Consider the following 15937-nt stretch of genomic DNA (forward strand, 5'->3'; position numbering starts at 1 on the left):
CGCCCCCCGGAAAACTTTGTGGCTCAAGCCCCACAATACGGTTTGACGTACATGCACGAAAATCGCTACACACCTGTATCAGTACACAACTTAAAGAAAAGTCTCTTGGCGACATGGCCGAAACCGAACAGGAAGTCAGCCATTTTGAATTAATCGTGTCACTTTGGCGCAATTTATGCCATTCCTTCGGCAGTTAATACGGCCCGAACCGTAACGTGCCCCCAAGTGTGTTATACATCAAAATGTGCGTCTTCATCCTGCGACAACACGCATTACTTTTCTCTTTCAAAAGCGTTACCGTGGCGACGCTAGACACCAAAAAGCGCGCCCACCCTTCATCTGGTTGGTTCAGACCGAAAAAACTTTGTGCCTCAAAGCCCCAGAATACGGTGTGACGTACATGAACGAAAATCGGTACACACCTGTATCATGTCGCAACTTAAAGAAAAGTCTCTTGGCGCCATGGCCGAAACCGAACAGGAAGTCGGCCATTTTGAACATTCTGAATTAATCGCGTAATTTTGGAGCAATATGAGCCATTCCTTCGAGAATTAATACGGCCCGAACCGTAACGTGCACCCAGATGTGTTATACATCAAAATGTGCGTCTCTATCCTGCGACTACGCGCATTACTTTTCTCTTTCAAAAGTGTTACCGTGGTGACGCTAGACGCCATAAGGCGCGCCCCCCTTCATCTGATTGGTCCATATTTGATAGTTCGCCAAAAGTCACCAAATTTTGCATGCAAGGCAGGCCTGGCGATAAATTTGATATTTTATGGTTAAATTAATGGGCGTGGCAAAATGGCTCAACAGCGCCCCCCGGAAACCGAACAGGAAGTCAGCCATTTTTAATTTATTGTGTAATTTTGGCGCAATTTATGCTATTCCTTCGGCAATTAATACGGCCCGAACCGTAACGTGCACCCAGTTGTGTTATACATCAAAATGTGCGTCTTCATCTTGCGACTACGCGCATTACTTTTCTCTTTCAAAAGTGTTACCGTGGCGACGCTAGATGCGAAAAAGCGCGCGTCCCCTTCATCTGATTGGTCCATAATTGATAGTTCTCCAGAAGTCACCAAATTTTACATGCAAGCCAGGCTTGGCGATACATTTGATATTTCATGGTTTGCATTAATGGGCGTGGCCTAACGGCTCAACAGCGCCCCCTAGAATACTTTTCTCTGCCATAACTTTTGAATGGTTTGACATAAAGAGTCGTGGGTGGTGTCATGGGACTCGGTATAGAGCCCTTGACCATAATTGGTGAAAATTAGCCCCGCCCCTTCTTCTGATTGGTTGTCCCTATTTCATGATATAACATTTGAATGTTTTGACATAGAGAGTCGTGGGTGGTGTCATGGGACTCTGTAATGAGTCCTTGACCTTCATTGGCCTGAACTAGCCCCGCCCCTTCTTCTGATTGGTTGTCCCTTTTTTCTGCTATAACTTTTGAATGGTTTGACATAGGAAGTTGTGGGTGGTATCGTTTCTGATATGCTTATGGGGGGCGGTGGCCGTGAGTGCGAGGGCCCGTTCATCGCTGCTTGCAGCTTTAATTGTTCTTTTTATTCTATTTATTACCCCTGTCCACGTATAATCTCTGGCTGCCTTCTCATTCACTCCTAGATAAATCCCCAATACTTTGATCTGGTCTTCTGCTATTTTAAAGTTGAGTTTGCACCGGTTATTATTGTCCTTACCCACATATAGAATTTCCGATTTCCCTATGTTAATTTTCGCCCCAGACGCTCTGCCATAAATCTCAATATGGTTTATTACCTCTTGTACACTGTCTGCATTCTGAACTGTTATTGTTGTATCATCTGCGTATTGCAACATGGTAACCCTCCCTCCTCCCGGTAGTTCAATCCCCCTAATGTTATTGTTACTATTTATGAACGTTGCTAAGGGTTCAACAGATAAACTATATAGGAGGGAGGACATGGGACATCCCTGCCTAACAGAACGCTGTAATGGAAAAGTGTTTGTTAGGAACCCATTGCACTTGACTTGGCTCTTTGCGTTTTTGTATAGTAATTCAACCCACGTAATCATTCTACTTCCAAACCCAAACCGTTTTAAAGTGCTGAGGAGAAAATTGTGATTTACTCGGTCAAAAGCTTTATTTAGGTCGACCCCCAAAACAATCCCTCCTTCTCCGTTCGTGTTCATATGATGAATTACATCTCTAACTGTTATTATGGTGTCGCTGATGTCCCTACCCGGTATCCCATATGCCTGTGTCGGTGCCACAATTGTATTTATTATTTTCCCGATTCTACTGCCCAACACTTTTGCCAATATTTTGTAGTCTGTGTTTAGCAGACTGATGGGTCTGAAGTTTTCTAATTTGAGTTTGCTACCTTTATTTTTATATATGATCGTGATGATGCTGAGTGTCATGGAATGAGGTACTTGCTGTGTTCTTTCAATATTCTGTATTACAGTCACCAAGATGGGGGCTAAAAAATCAATGAACTCTTTATAGAACTCGTAGGTCAGGCCATCGGAGCCGGGGCTCTTATTGGACTTTCCACCCATTATAGCTTCCATCACTTCCTGAGTCGTTATATCCCTGTCGCAGCAATCAGCATGCTCACTGGAGAGCTTTGCGGACACAGTGTCAAGTATTCTTTTCATGCACTCATCATCATTTTCCTCCTCCGTAAAGAGGCATCTGTAATAGTCTTCAACCACACTGCAGATTTCCGTAATGTCATTCACCCGATCACCATTATCTTTTTCAAGTTCATCTATATAATTCTTTTCTTGTTTCTGTCTTTCCATTCCCAGAAAGAAAGCTGTGTTTTTTTCCCCCTCCACAGCGTATCTGGCTTTGCTTCGAATAATAGCGCCATCACAATCTTCTACTTCATATGTATGGAGCGTATGTTTTAACTTCAATAAGTTGTCCACTTTCCAACCGGCATCATTATCTGCCCTCTCTAGTTCAGTATCTATTAATAGTTTTATTTCTTTTACCCTTCTCTTTTTATATGCATTCTTGTGTTTAGCATATTTAAGGCTTATTGCCTTAATTCCTTTTTTAACTTGTTCCCACCATCGACCCGTATCATCTAACATGCCTTGATTGTCGGACATGGCTTTTAAATATTCTCGTATCCTATGTTTATATTTATTATCCCTAAGCAAGCTATTATTAAGGCACCATACTCCCCCACCCCTCCCTCTTTCCCCTACTTTTATCGTCCCCATGATGTTTGCGTGGTCACTTATGGTATTAAAATTATATGTTAGTGTGCCGACATAGTTCATTATACTTTTCGCTACTAGACACATATCAATTCTACTTTGCTTTAATACACCCAATACCACCTGTCGTCGGGAGAACTCCCTCTTATCAGGGTTTTCCCACCTCCATTTATCTATAATATCATACATCCCATTCAGCATCAGCAGCTTCCTCCTAGATGCATCAGTCCCAAACATAGTGTTTTTTGATGCATCTAGTCTATCTAACCAGACATTCATATCCCCTATAATGATACAGTTTCCCGTGTAGCAAGGCTCAAGACTATCGAAAAAAAGATTCCTGTCCTTCTCTATGTTGGGGGCATAAACACAAAATAACTTAAAGAAAACCTTCTGCACATAAAATTCGATCCCCACCACTCTTCCCTCTGTGTCCATGTGGCACTGTTTCACATTGGATGCTGTATTTCTTTTGAAAAGTATTGCCACCCCCCTTGCAGTCGTAGTTCCGTTACTATAAAAAAGAAGCCCTGGCCAAAATTTCCTTACCATTTTCACCACCTCCTCATCCCATCGTGTTTCTTGCAGACATATGATGTCTGTGCTACATAAATTGATCACCCTTTGTAACTTATTTCCTGTTCTCAAGCCATTGGCGTTTAGAGAAGAAAAACTTAACGTCATGATGAAAAAAAGAAAAAGAGAAATGAACAAAACTCAAGCAAAATATATAGACAAGAACCCATAAACACTATTTTTTCACACTTAACCCCTTCTTCACTTTCGCCTTCCTCTTCAATTTGTTAATAAATACCGCACTGAGATCTGTGTCCTCCCCCTCAGAAGATTCAAGTGATACCTGGGAGTCATCAGCTGGTTCACTTCCTGCCAGGTTCTCATCCCTCACAGGTACAGAACTAGAGGAAAGACCCCCTCTGGTCCTGACTCCGCTGCCGGCTCTACCTCTTCCCCTCGTCAGGACCCCCCCCGTGCGATCACTGCCGACTCTGGCGCCTGCCGAATGAGGGGATCTGTCCCTGGGGCGAGTGGCATGGACATCGGGTGGTGGAACCACAACCACCTCCCCCCCAATATTCTCCTCCACCGACGAGCCGATTCCCTCCATCATCACTTCGTCCATGCTGCTCCCGATACCCACGTCCTCCATGGACTGATGGGGCGCAGCTGCGCTGCGGCTCACCTCCAGCCTTCCGACCGCCTCCGGCTCCGCAGTCTGGGGGCCACGCCCATCCTCCGTCTCCACTCCCTCAGCCAGCAGCTTCTCCCTCTCCTGCTCCCTCTCGGCCGGTGACGGGGTCTCCTCCCGTTCATCTCCGTCCCCTGCCAGTGCTTCCCTCATCTCCTCTTCCACCTCCTCCTCCTCATCAACTTCTGCATGGAACTCCTCCACGCACTCCCTCGCAAAGTGTCCTTGTTTCAGGCATTTATAGCAGTGGAAGTCCGGACACTCCCTCATAATGTGTCCCGGTTGGATGCACAGTCTACACACTTTAACTTGTTTGTCATGGATCACTCTAAAGTGATCCATGCCCTGTAATGTTTCGAACTTTGTGGAGTAAGGCAGCGATGATACTCCCTAGGGGAATCTCACTCTGACAAAGCGAGTGCCTTCCGCGATGTCAGTCCCAGGCCACACCCTCCTCTTTATAGGGGAGACGGCAGACACACCCCAAAGTGCCAGTTTGTCCAGAATTTCTCCGTCCGTGATGTAAACTGGCAACGACATGAATGATACCACCATCTCGATGTTGTTTATCTCTCTGGCGGTGATCGTATTGTTTCCGACTCTCAAACCCTCCATTAATCTTTCTTTCCCAGCCGCATCTTTCATAGTCAGTTCGTACTTCCGGGGCGTCTTGAACCTGCACCCAATTACTATTCCGCATTTCTCTTTTGTTATCCTCAGCAAATCCATTGTCGAAAGTTTGTCCTCCCCCTCTATTTCCACCTCAATAGTCAGATCCTTCTCATAGGTTCGGTCGACCTTCTCATTGTCTGCATTCCGTTTGCCATTGTTCAAAGCCATGTCGTCCGTCCGTTACAAACTCCCCCCAAACAGCGAAGCTGCTGGGGGGGGGGGGGGGTGGTTCCTCCACTCTCTTTTCAGGAAGTTTGTGGCCTGATCTTTCCTTCTCCTTCCTCCACCACGTGCTCCCTGGTGTCTTGCTCAAACAAACTGCCACGTCACACTTCCTGCACAAACAGGAAGTCAGAGCGCATCCAGGCTGGTATGGCCGTTAGCAGAAGCTGCAGCTTGAAATACCTCTTATATGGAGTTGAAGATAAGTCATATAATATAAGTCATTGATTTGTTGGTGATAATAATTTAGAAGCGCTTATTTGTTGGAGTTAAAGTGCCTTAACCATGTGCAAAACACTTTAGGACGTGAGCTGTCGCTGTTACCACGTTGAAATATGTGTGGGTAGATTAAGCGAGAGCGCTCTCTGCTGGTTGAAAAAGCTTACAGCACCTGGTATTCCCAGGCGGTCTCCCATCCAAGTACTAACCAGGCCCTACCTTGCTTAGCTTCCGAGATCAGACGAGATCGAGCGCATCCAGGCTGGTATGGCCGTAAGCTGAAGTTGCAGCTTGAAATACCTCTTATATGGAGTTGAAGATAAGTCATATAATATAAGTCATTGATTTGTTGGTTTTATTTGTTGGAGTTAAAGTGCCTTAACCATGTGCAAAACACTTTAGGACGTGAGCTGTCGCTGTTACCACGTTGGAATATGTGTGGCTAGATTAAGCGAGACCGTTCTCTGCTGGTTGAAAAAGCTTACAGCACCTGGTATTCCCAGGCGGTCTCCCATCCAAGTACTAACCAGGCCCGACCCTGCTTAGCTTCCGAGATCAGACGAGATCTGGTGCATCCAGGCTGGTATGGCCGTAAGCAGAAGCTGCAGCTTGAAATACCTCTGATATGGAGTTGAAGATAAGTCATAGAATATAAGTAATTGATTTGTTGGTTTTATTTGTTGGAGTTAAAGTGCCTTAACCATGTGCAAAACACTTTAGGACGTGAGCTGTCGCTGTTACCACGTTGAAATATGTGTGGGTAGATTAAGCGTGAGCGCTCTCTGCTGGTTGAAAAAGCTTACAGCACCTGGTATTCCCAGGCGGTCTCCCATCCAAGTACTAACAAGGCCCGACCCTGCTTAGCTTCCGAGATCAGACGAGATCGGGCGCATCCAGGCTGGTATGGCCGTAAGCAGAAGCTGCAGCTTGAAATACCTCTTATATGGAGTTGAAGATAAGTCATAGAATATAAGTCATTGATTTGTTGGTTTTATTTGTTGGAGTTAAAGTGCCTTAACCATGTGCAAAACACTTTAGGACATGAGCTGTCGCTGTTACCACGTTGAAATATGTGTGGGTAGATTAAGCGAGAGCGCTCTCTGCTGGTTGGAAAAGCTTACAGCACCTGGTATTCCCAGGCGGTCCCCCATCCAAGTACTAACCAGGCCCGACCCTGCTTAGCTTCCGAGATCAGACGAGATCGGGCGCATCCAGGCTGGTATGGCCGTAAGCAGAAGCTGCAGCTTGAAATACCTCTGATATGGAGTTGAAGATAAGTCATAGAATATAAGTAATTGATTTGTTGGTTTTATTTGTTGGAGTTAAAGTGCCTTAACCATGTGCAAAACACTTTAGGACGTGAGCTGTCGCTGTTACCACGTTGAAATATGTGTGGGTAGATTAAGCGTGAGCGCTCTCTGCTGGTTGAAAAAGCTTACAGCACCTGGTATTCCCAGGCGGTCTCCCATCCAAGTACTAACAAGGCCCGACCCTGCTTAGCTTCCGAGATCAGACGAGATCGGGCGCATCCAGGCTGGTATGGCCGTAAGCAGAAGCTGCAGCTTGAAATACCTCTTATATGGAGTTGAAGATAAGTCATAGAATATAAGTCATTGATTTGTTGGTTTTATTTGTTGGAGTTAAAGTGCCTTAACCATGTGCAAAACACTTTAGGACATGAGCTGTCGCTGTTACCACGTTGAAATATGTGTGGGTAGATTAAGCGAGAGCGCTCTCTGCTGGTTGGAAAAGCTTACAGCACCTGGTATTCCCAGGCGGTCCCCCATCCAAGTACTAACCAGGCCCGACCCTGCTTAGCTTCCGAGATCAGACGAGATCGGGCGCATCCAGGCTGGTATGGCCGTAAGCAGAAGCTGCAGCTTGAAATACCTCTTATATGGAGTTGAAGATAAGTCATAGAATATAAGTCATTGATTTGTTGGTTTTATTTGTTGGAGTTAAAGTGCCTTAACCATGTGCAAAACACTTTAGGACGTGAGCTGTCGCTGTTACCACGTTGAAATATGTGTGGGTAGATTAAGCGAGAGCGCTCTCTGCTGGTTGAAAATGCTTACAGCACCTGGTATTCCCAGGCGGTCTCCCATCCAAGTACTAACCAGGCCCGACCCTGCTTAGCTTCCGAGATCAGACGAGATCGGGCGCATCCAGGCTGGTATGGCCGTAAGCTGAAACTGCAGCTTGAAATACCTCTTATATGGAGTTGAAGATAATCATAGAATATAAGTCATTGATTTGTTGGTTTTATTTGTTGGAGTTAAAGTGCCTTAACCATGTGCAAAACACTTTTGGACGTGAGCTGTCGCTGTTACTAAGTTGAAATATGTGTGGGTAGATTAAGCCAGAGCGCTCTCTGCTGGTTGAAAATGCTTACAGCACCTGGTATTCCCAGGCGGTCTCCCATCCAAGTACTAACCAGGCCCGACCTTGCTTAGCTTCCGAGATCAGACGAGATCGGGCGCATCCAGGCTGGTATGGCCGTAAGCAGAAGCTGCTGTTTGAAATACCTCTTATATGGAGTTGAAGATAAGTCATAGAATATAAGTCATTGATTTGTTGGTTTTATTTGTCGGAGTTAAAGTGCCTTAACCATGTGCAAAACACTTTAGGACGTGAGCTGTCGCTGTTACCACGTTGAAATTTGTGTGGGTAGATTAAGCGAGAGCGCTCTCTGCTGGTTGAAAAAGCTTACAGCACCTGGTATTCCCAGGCGGTCTCCCATCCAAGTACTAACCAGGCCCGACCCTGCTTAGCTTCCGAGATCAGACGAGATCGGGCGCATCCAGGCTGGTATGGCCGTAAGCAGAAGCTGCAGCTTGAAATACCTCTTATATGGAGTTGAAGATAAGTCATAGAATATAAGTCATTGATTTGTTGGTTTTATTTGTTGGAGTTAAAGTGCCTTAACCATGTGCAAAACACTTTAGGACGTGAGCTGTCGCTGTTACCACGTTGAAATATGTGTGGGTAGATTAAGCGAGAGCGCTCTCTGCTGGTTGAAAAAGCTTACAGCACCTGGTATTCCCAGGCGGTCTCCCATCCAAGTACTAACCAGGCCCGACCCTGCTTAGCTTCCGAGATCAGACGAGATCGGGCGCATCCAGGCTGGTATGGCCATAAGCAGAAGCTGCAGCTTGAAATACCTCTTATATGGAGTTGAAGATAAGTCATAGAATATAAGTCATTGATTTGTTGGTGATAATAATTTAGAAGCGCTTATTTGTTGGAGTTAGCGTGCCTTAACCATGTGAAAAACACTTTAGGACGTGAGCTGTCGCTGTTACCACGTTGAAATATGTGTGGCTAGATTAAGCGAGAGCGTTCTCTGCTGGTTGAAAAAGCTTACAGCACCTGGTATTCCCAGGCGGTCTCCCATCCAAGTACTAACCAGGCCCGAACCTGCTTAGCTTCCGAGATCAGACAAGATCGGGCGCATCCAGGCTGGTATGGCCGTAAGCAGAAGCTGCAGCTTGAAATACCTCTTATATGGAGTTGAAGATAAGTCATAGCATATAAGTCATTGATTTGTTGGTTTTATTTGTTGGAGTTAAAGTGCCTTAACCATGTGCAAAACACTTTAGGACGTGAGCTGTCGCTGTTACCACGTTGAAATATGTGTGGGTAGATTAAGCGAGAGCGCTCTCTGCAGGTTGAAAAAGCTTACAGCACCTGGTATTCCCAGGCGGTCTCCCATCCAAGTACTAACCAGGCCCGACCCTGCTTAGCTTCCGAGATCAGACGAGATCGGGCGCATCCAGGCTGGTATGGCCGTAAGCAGAAGCTGCAGCTTGAAATACCTCTTATATGGAGTTGAAGATAAGTCATATAATATGAGTCATTGATTTGTTGGTGATAATAATTTAGAAGCGCTTATTTGTTGGAGTTAAAGTGCCTTAACCATGTGCAAAACACTTTAGGACGTGAGCTGTCGCTGTTACCACGTTGAAATTTGTGTGGGTAGATTAAGCGAGACCGCTCTCTGCTGGTTGAAAAAGCTTACAGCACCTGGTATTCCCAGGCGGTCTCCCATCCAAGTACTAACCAGGCCCGACACTGCTTAGCTTCCAAGATCAGACGAGATCGGGCGCATCCAGGCTGGTATGGCCGTAAGCAGAAGCTGCAGCTTGAAATACCTCTTATATGGAGTTGAAGATAAGTCATAGAATATAAGTCATTGATTTGTTGGTTTTATTTGTTGGAGTTAAAGTGCCTTAACCATGTGCAAAACACTTTAGGACGTGAGCTGTCGCTGTTACCACGTTGAAATATGTGTGGGTAGATTAAGCGAGAGCGCTCTCTGCTGGTTGAAAAAGCTTACAGCACCTGGTATTCACAGGCGGTCTCCCATCCAAGTACTAACCAGGCCCGACCCTGCTTAGCTTCCGAGATCAGACGAGATCGGGCGCATCCAGGCTGGTATGGCCGTAAGCAGAAGCTGCAGCTTGAAATACCTCTTATATGGAGTTGAAGATAAGTCATAGAATATAAGTCATTGATTTGTTGGTTTTATTTGTTGGAGTTAAAGTGCCTTAACCATGTGCAAAACACTTTAGGACGTGAGCTGTCGCTGTTACCACGTTGAAATATGTGTGGGTAGATTAAGCGAGAGCGCTCTCTGCTGGTTGAAAAAGCTTACAGCACCTGGTATTCCCAGGCGGTCTCCCATCCAAGTACTAACCAGGCCCGACCCTGCTTAGCTTCCGAGATCAGACGAGATCGGGCGCATCCAGGCTGGTATGGCCGTAAGCTGAAGCTGCAGCTTGAAATACCTCTTATATGGAGTTGAAGATAAGTCATATAATATAAGTCATTGATTTGTTGGTGATAATAATTTAGAAGCGCTTATTTGTTGGAGTTAAAGTGCCTTAACCATGTGCAAAACACTTTAGGACGTGAGCTGTCGCTGTTACCACGTTGAAATTTGTGTGGGTAGATTAAGCGAGAGCGCTCTCTGCTGGTTGAAAAAGCTTACAGCACCTGGTATTCCCAGGCGGTCTCCCATCCAAGTACTAACCACGCCCGACCCTGCTTAGCTTCCGAGATCAGACGAGATCTGGCGCATCCAGGCTGGTATGGCCGTAAGCAGAAGCTGCAGCTTGACATACCTCTTATATGGAGTTGAAGATAAGTCATAGAATATAAGTCATTGATTTGTTGGTTTTATTTGTTGGAGTTAAAGTGCCTTAACCATGTGCAAAACACTTTAGGACGTGAGCTGTCGCTGTTACCACGTTGAAATATGTGTGGGTAGATTAAGCGAGAGCGCTCTCTGCTGGTTGAAAAAGCTTACAGCACCTGGTATTACCAGGCGGTCTCCCATCCAAGTACTAACCAGGCCGGACCCTGCTTAGCTTCCGAGATCAGACGAGATCGGGCGCATCCAGGCTGGTATGGCCGTAAGCAGAATCTGCTGCTTGAAATACCTCTTATATGGAGTTGAAGATAAGTCATAGAATATAAGTCATTGATTTGTTGGTTTTATTTGTTGGAGTTAAAGTGCCTTAACCATGTGCAAAACACTTTAGGACGTGAGCTGTCGCTGTTACCACGTTGAAATATGTGTGGGTAGATTAAGCGAGAGCGCTCTCTGCTGGTTGAAAAAGCTTACAGCACCTGATATTCCCAGGCGGTCTCCCATCCAAGTACTAACCAGGCCCGACCCTGCTTAGCTTCCGAGATCAGACGAGATCGGGCGCATCCAGGCTGGTATGGCCGTAAGCTGAAGCTGCAGCTTGAAATACCTCTTATATGGAGTTGAAGATAAGTCATATAATATAAGTCATTGATTTGTTGGTGATAATAATTTAGAAGCGCATATTTGTTGGAGTTAAAGTGCCTTAACCATGTGAAAAACACTTTAGGACGTGAGCTGTCGCTGTTACCACGTTGAAATATGTGTGGGTAGATTAAGCGAGAGCGCTCTCTGCTGGTTGAAAAAGCTTACAGCACCTGGTATTCCCACGCGGTCTCCCATCCAAGTACTAACCAGGCCCGACCCTGCTTAGCTTCCGAGATCAGACGAGATCGGGCGCATCCAGGCTGGTATGGCTGTAAGCAGAAGCTGCAGCTTGAAATACCTCTCATATGGAGTTGAAGATAAGTCATAGAATATAAGTTATTGATTTGTTGGTTTTATTTGTTGGAGTTAAAGTGCCTTAACCATGTGCAAAACACTTTAGGACGTGAGCTGTCGCTGTTACCACGTTGAAATATGTGTGGGTAGATTAAGCGAGAGCGCTCTCTGCTGGTTGAAAAAGCTTACAGCAACTGGTATTCCCAGGCGGTCTCCCATCCAAGTACTAACCAGGCCCGACCCTGCTTAGCTTCCGAGATCAGACGAGATCTGGCGCTTCCAGGCTGGTATGGCCGTAAGCAGAAGCTGCTGCTTGAAATACCTCTTATATGGAGTTGAAGATAAGTCATAGAATATAAGTCATTGATTTGTTGGTTTTATTTGTTGGAGTTAAAGTGCCTTAACCTTGTGCAAAACACTTTAGGACGTGAGCTGTCGCTGTTACCACGTTGAAATATGTGTGGGTAGATTAAGCGAGAGCGCTCTCTGCTGGTTGAAAAAGCTTACAGCACCTGGTATTCCCAGGCGGTCTCCCATCCAAGTACTAACCAGGCCCGACCCTGCTTAGCTTCCGAGATCAGACGAGATCGGGCGCATCCAGGCTGGTATGGCCGTAAGCTGAAGCTGCAGCTTGAAATACCTCTTATATGGAGTTGAAGATAAGTCATATAATATAAGTCATTGATTTGTTGGTGATAATAATTTAGAAGCGCTTATTTGTTGGAGTTAAAGTGCCTTAACCATGTGCAAAACACTTTAGGACGTGAGCTGTCGCTGTTACCACGTTGAAATTTGTGTGGGTAGATTAAGCGAGAGCGCTCTCTGCTGGTTGAAAAAGGTTACAGCACCTGGTATTTCCAGGCAGTCTCCCATCCAAGTACTAACCACGCCCGACCCTGCTTAGCTTCCGAGATCAGACGAGATCTGGCGCATCCAGGCTGGTATGGCCGTAAGCAGAAGCTGCAGCTTGACATACCTCTTATATGGAGTTGAAGATAAGTCATAGAATATAAGTCATTGATTTGTTGGTTTTATTTGTTGGAGTTAAAGTGCCTTAACCATGTGCAAAACACTTTAGGACGTGAGCTGTCGCTGTTACCACGTTGAAATATGTGTGGGTAGATTAAGCGAGAGCGCTCTCTGCTGGTTGAAAAAGCTTACAGCACCTGGTATTCCCAGGCGGTCTCCCATCCAAGTACTAACCAGGCCCGACCCTGCTTAGCTTCCGAGATCAGACGAGATCGGGCGCATCCAGGCTGGTATGGCCGTAAGCTGAAGCTGCAGCTTGAAATACCTCTTATATGGAGTTGAAGATAAGTCATATAATATAAGTCATTGATTTGTTGGTGATAATAATTTAGAAGCGCTTATTTGTTGGAGTTAAAGTGCCTTAACCATGTGCAAAACACTTTAGGACGTGAGCTGTCGCTGTTACCACGTTGAAATTTGTGTGGGTAGATTAAGCGAGAGCGCTCTCTGCTGGTTGAAAAAGCTTACAGCACCTGGTATTCCCAGGCGGTCTCCCATCCAAGTACTAACCACGCCCGACCCTGCTTAGCTTCCGAGATCAGACGAGATGTGGCGCATCCAGGCTGGTATGGCCGTAAGCAGAAGCTGCAGCTTGACATACCTCTTATATGGAGTTGAAGATAAGTCATAGAATATAAGTCATTGATTTGTTGGTTTTATTTGTTGGAGTTAAAGTGCCTTAACCATGTGCAAAACACTTTAGGACGTGAGCTGTCGCTGTTACCACGTTGGAATATGTGTGGCTAGATTAAGCGAGACCGTTCTCTGCTGGTTGAAAAAGCTTACAGCACCTGGTATTCCCAGGCGGTCTCCCATCCAAGTACTAACCAGGCCCGACCCTGCTTAGCTTCCGAGATCAGACGAGATCTGGTGCATCCAGGCTGGTATGGCCGTAAGCAGAAGCTGCAGCTTGAAATACCTCTGATATGGAGTTGAAGATAAGTCATAGAATATAAGTAATTGATTTGTTGGTTTTATTTGTTGGAGTTAAAGTGCCTTAACCATGTGCAAAACACTTTAGGACGTGAGCTGTCGCTGTTACCACGTTGAAATATGTGTGGGTAGATTAAGCGTGAGCGCTCTCTGCTGGTTGAAAAAGCTTACAGCACCTGGTATTCCCAGGCGGTCTCCCATCCAAGTACTAACAAGGCCCGACCCTGCTTAGCTTCCGAGATCAGACGAGATCGGGCGCATCCAGGCTGGTATGGCCGTAAGCAGAAGCTGCAGCTTGAAATACCTCTTATATGGAGTTGAAGATAAGTCATAGAATATAAGTCATTGATTTGTTGGTTTTATTTGTTGGAGTTAAAGTGCCTTAACCATGTGCAAAACACTTTAGGACATGAGCTGTCGCTGTTACCACGTTGAAATATGTGTGGGTAGATTAAGCGAGAGCGCTCTCTGCTGGTTGGAAAAGCTTACAGCACCTGGTATTCCCAGGCGGTCCCCCATCCAAGTACTAACCAGGCCCGACCCTGCTTAGCTTCCGAGATCAGACGAGATCGGGCGCATCCAGGCTGGTATGGCCGTAAGCAGAAGCTGCAGCTTGAAATACCTCTGATATGGAGTTGAAGATAAGTCATAGAATATAAGTAATTGATTTGTTGGTTTTATTTGTTGGAGTTAAAGTGCCTTAACCATGTGCAAAACACTTTAGGACGTGAGCTGTCGCTGTTACCACGTTGAAATATGTGTGGGTAGATTAAGCGTGAGCGCTCTCTGCTGGTTGAAAAAGCTTACAGCACCTGGTATTCCCAGGCGGTCTCCCATCCAAGTACTAACAAGGCCCGACCCTGCTTAGCTTCCGAGATCAGACGAGATCGGGCGCATCCAGGCTGGTATGGCCGTAAGCAGAAGCTGCAGCTTGAAATACCTCTTATATGGAGTTGAAGATAAGTCATAGAATATAAGTCATTGATTTGTTGGTTTTATTTGTTGGAGTTAAAGTGCCTTAACCATGTGCAAAACACTTTAGGACATGAGCTGTCGCTGTTACCACGTTGAAATATGTGTGGGTAGATTAAGCGAGAGCGCTCTCTGCTGGTTGGAAAAGCTTACAGCACCTGGTATTCCCAGGCGGTCCCCCATCCAAGTACTAACCAGGCCCGACCCTGCTTAGCTTCCGAGATCAGACGAGATCGGGCGCATCCAGGCTGGTATGGCCGTAAGCAGAAGCTGCAGCTTGAAATACCTCTTATATGGAGTTGAAGATAAGTCATAGAATATAAGTCATTGATTTGTTGGTTTTATTTGTTGGAGTTAAAGTGCCTTAACCATGTGCAAAACACTTTAGGACGTGAGCTGTCGCTGTTACCACGTTGAAATATGTGTGGGTAGATTAAGCGAGAGCGCTCTCTGCTGGTTGAAAATGCTTACAGCACCTGGTATTCCCAGGCGGTCTCCCATCCAAGTACTAACCAGGCCCGACCCTGCTTAGCTTCCGAGATCAGACGAGATCGGGCGCATCCAGGCTGGTATGGCCGTAAGCTGAAACTGCAGCTTGAAATACCTCTTATATGGAGTTGAAGATAATCATAGAATATAAGTCATTGATTTGTTGGTTTTATTTGTTGGAGTTAAAGTGCCTTAACCATGTGCAAAACACTTTTGGACGTGAGCTGTCGCTGTTACTAAGTTGAAATATGTGTGGGTAGATTAAGCCAGAGCGCTCTCTGCTGGTTGAAAATGCTTACAGCACCTGGTATTCCCAGGCGGTCTCCCATCCAAGTACTAACCAGGCCCGACCTTGCTTAGCTTCCGAGATCAGACGAGATCGGGCGCATCCAGGCTGGTATGGCCGTAAGCAGAAGCTGCTGTTTGAAATACCTCTTATATGGAGTTGAAGATAAGTCATAGAATATAAGTCATTGATTTGTTGGTTTTATTTGTCGGAGTTAAAGTGCCTTAACCATGTGCAAAACACTTTAGGACGTGAGCTGTCGCTGTTACCACGTTGAAATTTGTGTGGGTAGATTAAGCGAGAGCGCTCTCTGCTGGTTGAAAAAGCTTACAGCACCTGGTATTCCCAGGCGGTCTCCCATCCAAGTACTAACCAGGCCCGACCCTGCTTAGCTTCCGAGATCAGACGAGATCGGGCGCATCCAGGCTGGTATGGCCGTAAGCAGAAGCTGCAGCTTGAAATACCTCTTATATGGAGTTGAAGATAAGTCATAGAATATAAGTCATTGATTTGTTGGTTTTATTTGTTGGAGTTAAAGTGCCTTAACCATGTGCAAAACACTTTAGGACGTGAGCTGTCGCTGTTACCACGTTGAAAT

At 45.8% G+C, this 15937-nt stretch overlaps 30 non-coding genes and 2 pseudogenes across 30 annotated transcripts; all 32 read right to left on the reverse strand.

Annotated features, from left to right (window-relative positions):
• Positions 1–5699: 5699 nt before the first annotated feature.
• On the reverse strand, positions 5700–5818 carry LOC133426880 (5S ribosomal RNA). Its single transcript, XR_009772163.1, has one exon. It is a non-coding gene; the product is annotated as a 5S ribosomal RNA (ribosomal RNA).
• A 199-nt stretch (positions 5819–6017) lies between these two features.
• LOC133426748 (5S ribosomal RNA) lies at positions 6018–6136 on the reverse strand. Its single transcript, XR_009772037.1, has one exon. It is a non-coding gene; the product is annotated as a 5S ribosomal RNA (ribosomal RNA).
• Positions 6137–6335: 199 nt separating this feature from the next.
• On the reverse strand, positions 6336–6454 carry LOC133426926 (5S ribosomal RNA). Its single transcript, XR_009772206.1, has one exon. It is a non-coding gene; the product is annotated as a 5S ribosomal RNA (ribosomal RNA).
• A 199-nt stretch (positions 6455–6653) lies between these two features.
• On the reverse strand, positions 6654–6772 carry LOC133426642 (5S ribosomal RNA). Its single transcript, XR_009771932.1, has one exon. It is a non-coding gene; the product is annotated as a 5S ribosomal RNA (ribosomal RNA).
• A 199-nt stretch (positions 6773–6971) lies between these two features.
• On the reverse strand, positions 6972–7090 carry LOC133426927 (5S ribosomal RNA). Its single transcript, XR_009772207.1, has one exon. It is a non-coding gene; the product is annotated as a 5S ribosomal RNA (ribosomal RNA).
• A 199-nt stretch (positions 7091–7289) lies between these two features.
• Positions 7290–7408, reverse strand: LOC133426643 (5S ribosomal RNA). Its single transcript, XR_009771933.1, has one exon. It is a non-coding gene; the product is annotated as a 5S ribosomal RNA (ribosomal RNA).
• A 199-nt stretch (positions 7409–7607) lies between these two features.
• LOC133426653 (5S ribosomal RNA) lies at positions 7608–7726 on the reverse strand. The gene has a single exon (XR_009771943.1). It is a non-coding gene; the product is annotated as a 5S ribosomal RNA (ribosomal RNA).
• A 198-nt stretch (positions 7727–7924) lies between these two features.
• On the reverse strand, positions 7925–8043 carry LOC133426841 (5S ribosomal RNA). The gene has a single exon (XR_009772126.1). It is a non-coding gene; the product is annotated as a 5S ribosomal RNA (ribosomal RNA).
• A 199-nt stretch (positions 8044–8242) lies between these two features.
• On the reverse strand, positions 8243–8361 carry LOC133426959 (5S ribosomal RNA). Its single transcript, XR_009772238.1, has one exon. It is a non-coding gene; the product is annotated as a 5S ribosomal RNA (ribosomal RNA).
• Positions 8362–8560: 199 nt separating this feature from the next.
• Positions 8561–8679, reverse strand: LOC133426692 (5S ribosomal RNA). The gene has a single exon (XR_009771982.1). It is a non-coding gene; the product is annotated as a 5S ribosomal RNA (ribosomal RNA).
• Positions 8680–8896: 217 nt separating this feature from the next.
• On the reverse strand, positions 8897–9015 carry LOC133426651 (5S ribosomal RNA). Its single transcript, XR_009771941.1, has one exon. It is a non-coding gene; the product is annotated as a 5S ribosomal RNA (ribosomal RNA).
• A 199-nt stretch (positions 9016–9214) lies between these two features.
• Positions 9215–9333, reverse strand: LOC133426971 (5S ribosomal RNA). Its single transcript, XR_009772249.1, has one exon. It is a non-coding gene; the product is annotated as a 5S ribosomal RNA (ribosomal RNA).
• Positions 9334–9550: 217 nt separating this feature from the next.
• On the reverse strand, positions 9551–9669 carry LOC133427027 (5S ribosomal RNA). The gene has a single exon (XR_009772302.1). It is a non-coding gene; the product is annotated as a 5S ribosomal RNA (ribosomal RNA).
• Positions 9670–9868: 199 nt separating this feature from the next.
• Positions 9869–9987, reverse strand: LOC133426734 (5S ribosomal RNA). The gene has a single exon (XR_009772024.1). It is a non-coding gene; the product is annotated as a 5S ribosomal RNA (ribosomal RNA).
• Positions 9988–10186: 199 nt separating this feature from the next.
• Positions 10187–10305, reverse strand: LOC133426984 (5S ribosomal RNA). Its single transcript, XR_009772261.1, has one exon. It is a non-coding gene; the product is annotated as a 5S ribosomal RNA (ribosomal RNA).
• Positions 10306–10522: 217 nt separating this feature from the next.
• On the reverse strand, positions 10523–10641 carry LOC133426388 (5S ribosomal RNA). Its single transcript, XR_009771716.1, has one exon. It is a non-coding gene; the product is annotated as a 5S ribosomal RNA (ribosomal RNA).
• A 199-nt stretch (positions 10642–10840) lies between these two features.
• On the reverse strand, positions 10841–10959 carry LOC133426460 (5S ribosomal RNA). The gene has a single exon (XR_009771784.1). It is a non-coding gene; the product is annotated as a 5S ribosomal RNA (ribosomal RNA).
• Positions 10960–11158: 199 nt separating this feature from the next.
• LOC133426705 (5S ribosomal RNA) lies at positions 11159–11277 on the reverse strand. The gene has a single exon (XR_009771995.1). It is a non-coding gene; the product is annotated as a 5S ribosomal RNA (ribosomal RNA).
• A 217-nt stretch (positions 11278–11494) lies between these two features.
• On the reverse strand, positions 11495–11613 carry LOC133426675 (5S ribosomal RNA). The gene has a single exon (XR_009771965.1). It is a non-coding gene; the product is annotated as a 5S ribosomal RNA (ribosomal RNA).
• Positions 11614–11812: 199 nt separating this feature from the next.
• Positions 11813–11931, reverse strand: LOC133426376 (5S ribosomal RNA). The gene has a single exon (XR_009771705.1). It is a non-coding gene; the product is annotated as a 5S ribosomal RNA (ribosomal RNA).
• A 199-nt stretch (positions 11932–12130) lies between these two features.
• Positions 12131–12249, reverse strand: LOC133426996 (5S ribosomal RNA). The gene has a single exon (XR_009772272.1). It is a non-coding gene; the product is annotated as a 5S ribosomal RNA (ribosomal RNA).
• Positions 12250–12466: 217 nt separating this feature from the next.
• LOC133426531 (5S ribosomal RNA) lies at positions 12467–12585 on the reverse strand (annotated as a pseudogene).
• A 199-nt stretch (positions 12586–12784) lies between these two features.
• Positions 12785–12903, reverse strand: LOC133427007 (5S ribosomal RNA). Its single transcript, XR_009772283.1, has one exon. It is a non-coding gene; the product is annotated as a 5S ribosomal RNA (ribosomal RNA).
• Positions 12904–13120: 217 nt separating this feature from the next.
• Positions 13121–13239, reverse strand: LOC133426512 (5S ribosomal RNA; annotated as a pseudogene).
• Positions 13240–13438: 199 nt separating this feature from the next.
• On the reverse strand, positions 13439–13557 carry LOC133426749 (5S ribosomal RNA). Its single transcript, XR_009772038.1, has one exon. It is a non-coding gene; the product is annotated as a 5S ribosomal RNA (ribosomal RNA).
• A 199-nt stretch (positions 13558–13756) lies between these two features.
• LOC133426928 (5S ribosomal RNA) lies at positions 13757–13875 on the reverse strand. Its single transcript, XR_009772208.1, has one exon. It is a non-coding gene; the product is annotated as a 5S ribosomal RNA (ribosomal RNA).
• A 199-nt stretch (positions 13876–14074) lies between these two features.
• LOC133426644 (5S ribosomal RNA) lies at positions 14075–14193 on the reverse strand. Its single transcript, XR_009771934.1, has one exon. It is a non-coding gene; the product is annotated as a 5S ribosomal RNA (ribosomal RNA).
• Positions 14194–14392: 199 nt separating this feature from the next.
• Positions 14393–14511, reverse strand: LOC133426929 (5S ribosomal RNA). Its single transcript, XR_009772209.1, has one exon. It is a non-coding gene; the product is annotated as a 5S ribosomal RNA (ribosomal RNA).
• Positions 14512–14710: 199 nt separating this feature from the next.
• On the reverse strand, positions 14711–14829 carry LOC133426645 (5S ribosomal RNA). The gene has a single exon (XR_009771935.1). It is a non-coding gene; the product is annotated as a 5S ribosomal RNA (ribosomal RNA).
• Positions 14830–15028: 199 nt separating this feature from the next.
• Positions 15029–15147, reverse strand: LOC133426654 (5S ribosomal RNA). The gene has a single exon (XR_009771944.1). It is a non-coding gene; the product is annotated as a 5S ribosomal RNA (ribosomal RNA).
• A 198-nt stretch (positions 15148–15345) lies between these two features.
• LOC133426843 (5S ribosomal RNA) lies at positions 15346–15464 on the reverse strand. The gene has a single exon (XR_009772128.1). It is a non-coding gene; the product is annotated as a 5S ribosomal RNA (ribosomal RNA).
• A 199-nt stretch (positions 15465–15663) lies between these two features.
• On the reverse strand, positions 15664–15782 carry LOC133427019 (5S ribosomal RNA). The gene has a single exon (XR_009772294.1). It is a non-coding gene; the product is annotated as a 5S ribosomal RNA (ribosomal RNA).
• Positions 15783–15937: the final 155 nt, after the last annotated feature.

The sequence above is a fragment of the Cololabis saira genome, unplaced genomic scaffold (assembly GCF_033807715.1).
Source record: "Cololabis saira isolate AMF1-May2022 unplaced genomic scaffold, fColSai1.1 scf026, whole genome shotgun sequence".
Classification (NCBI taxonomy): domain Eukaryota; kingdom Metazoa; phylum Chordata; class Actinopteri; order Beloniformes; family Belonidae; genus Cololabis; species Cololabis saira.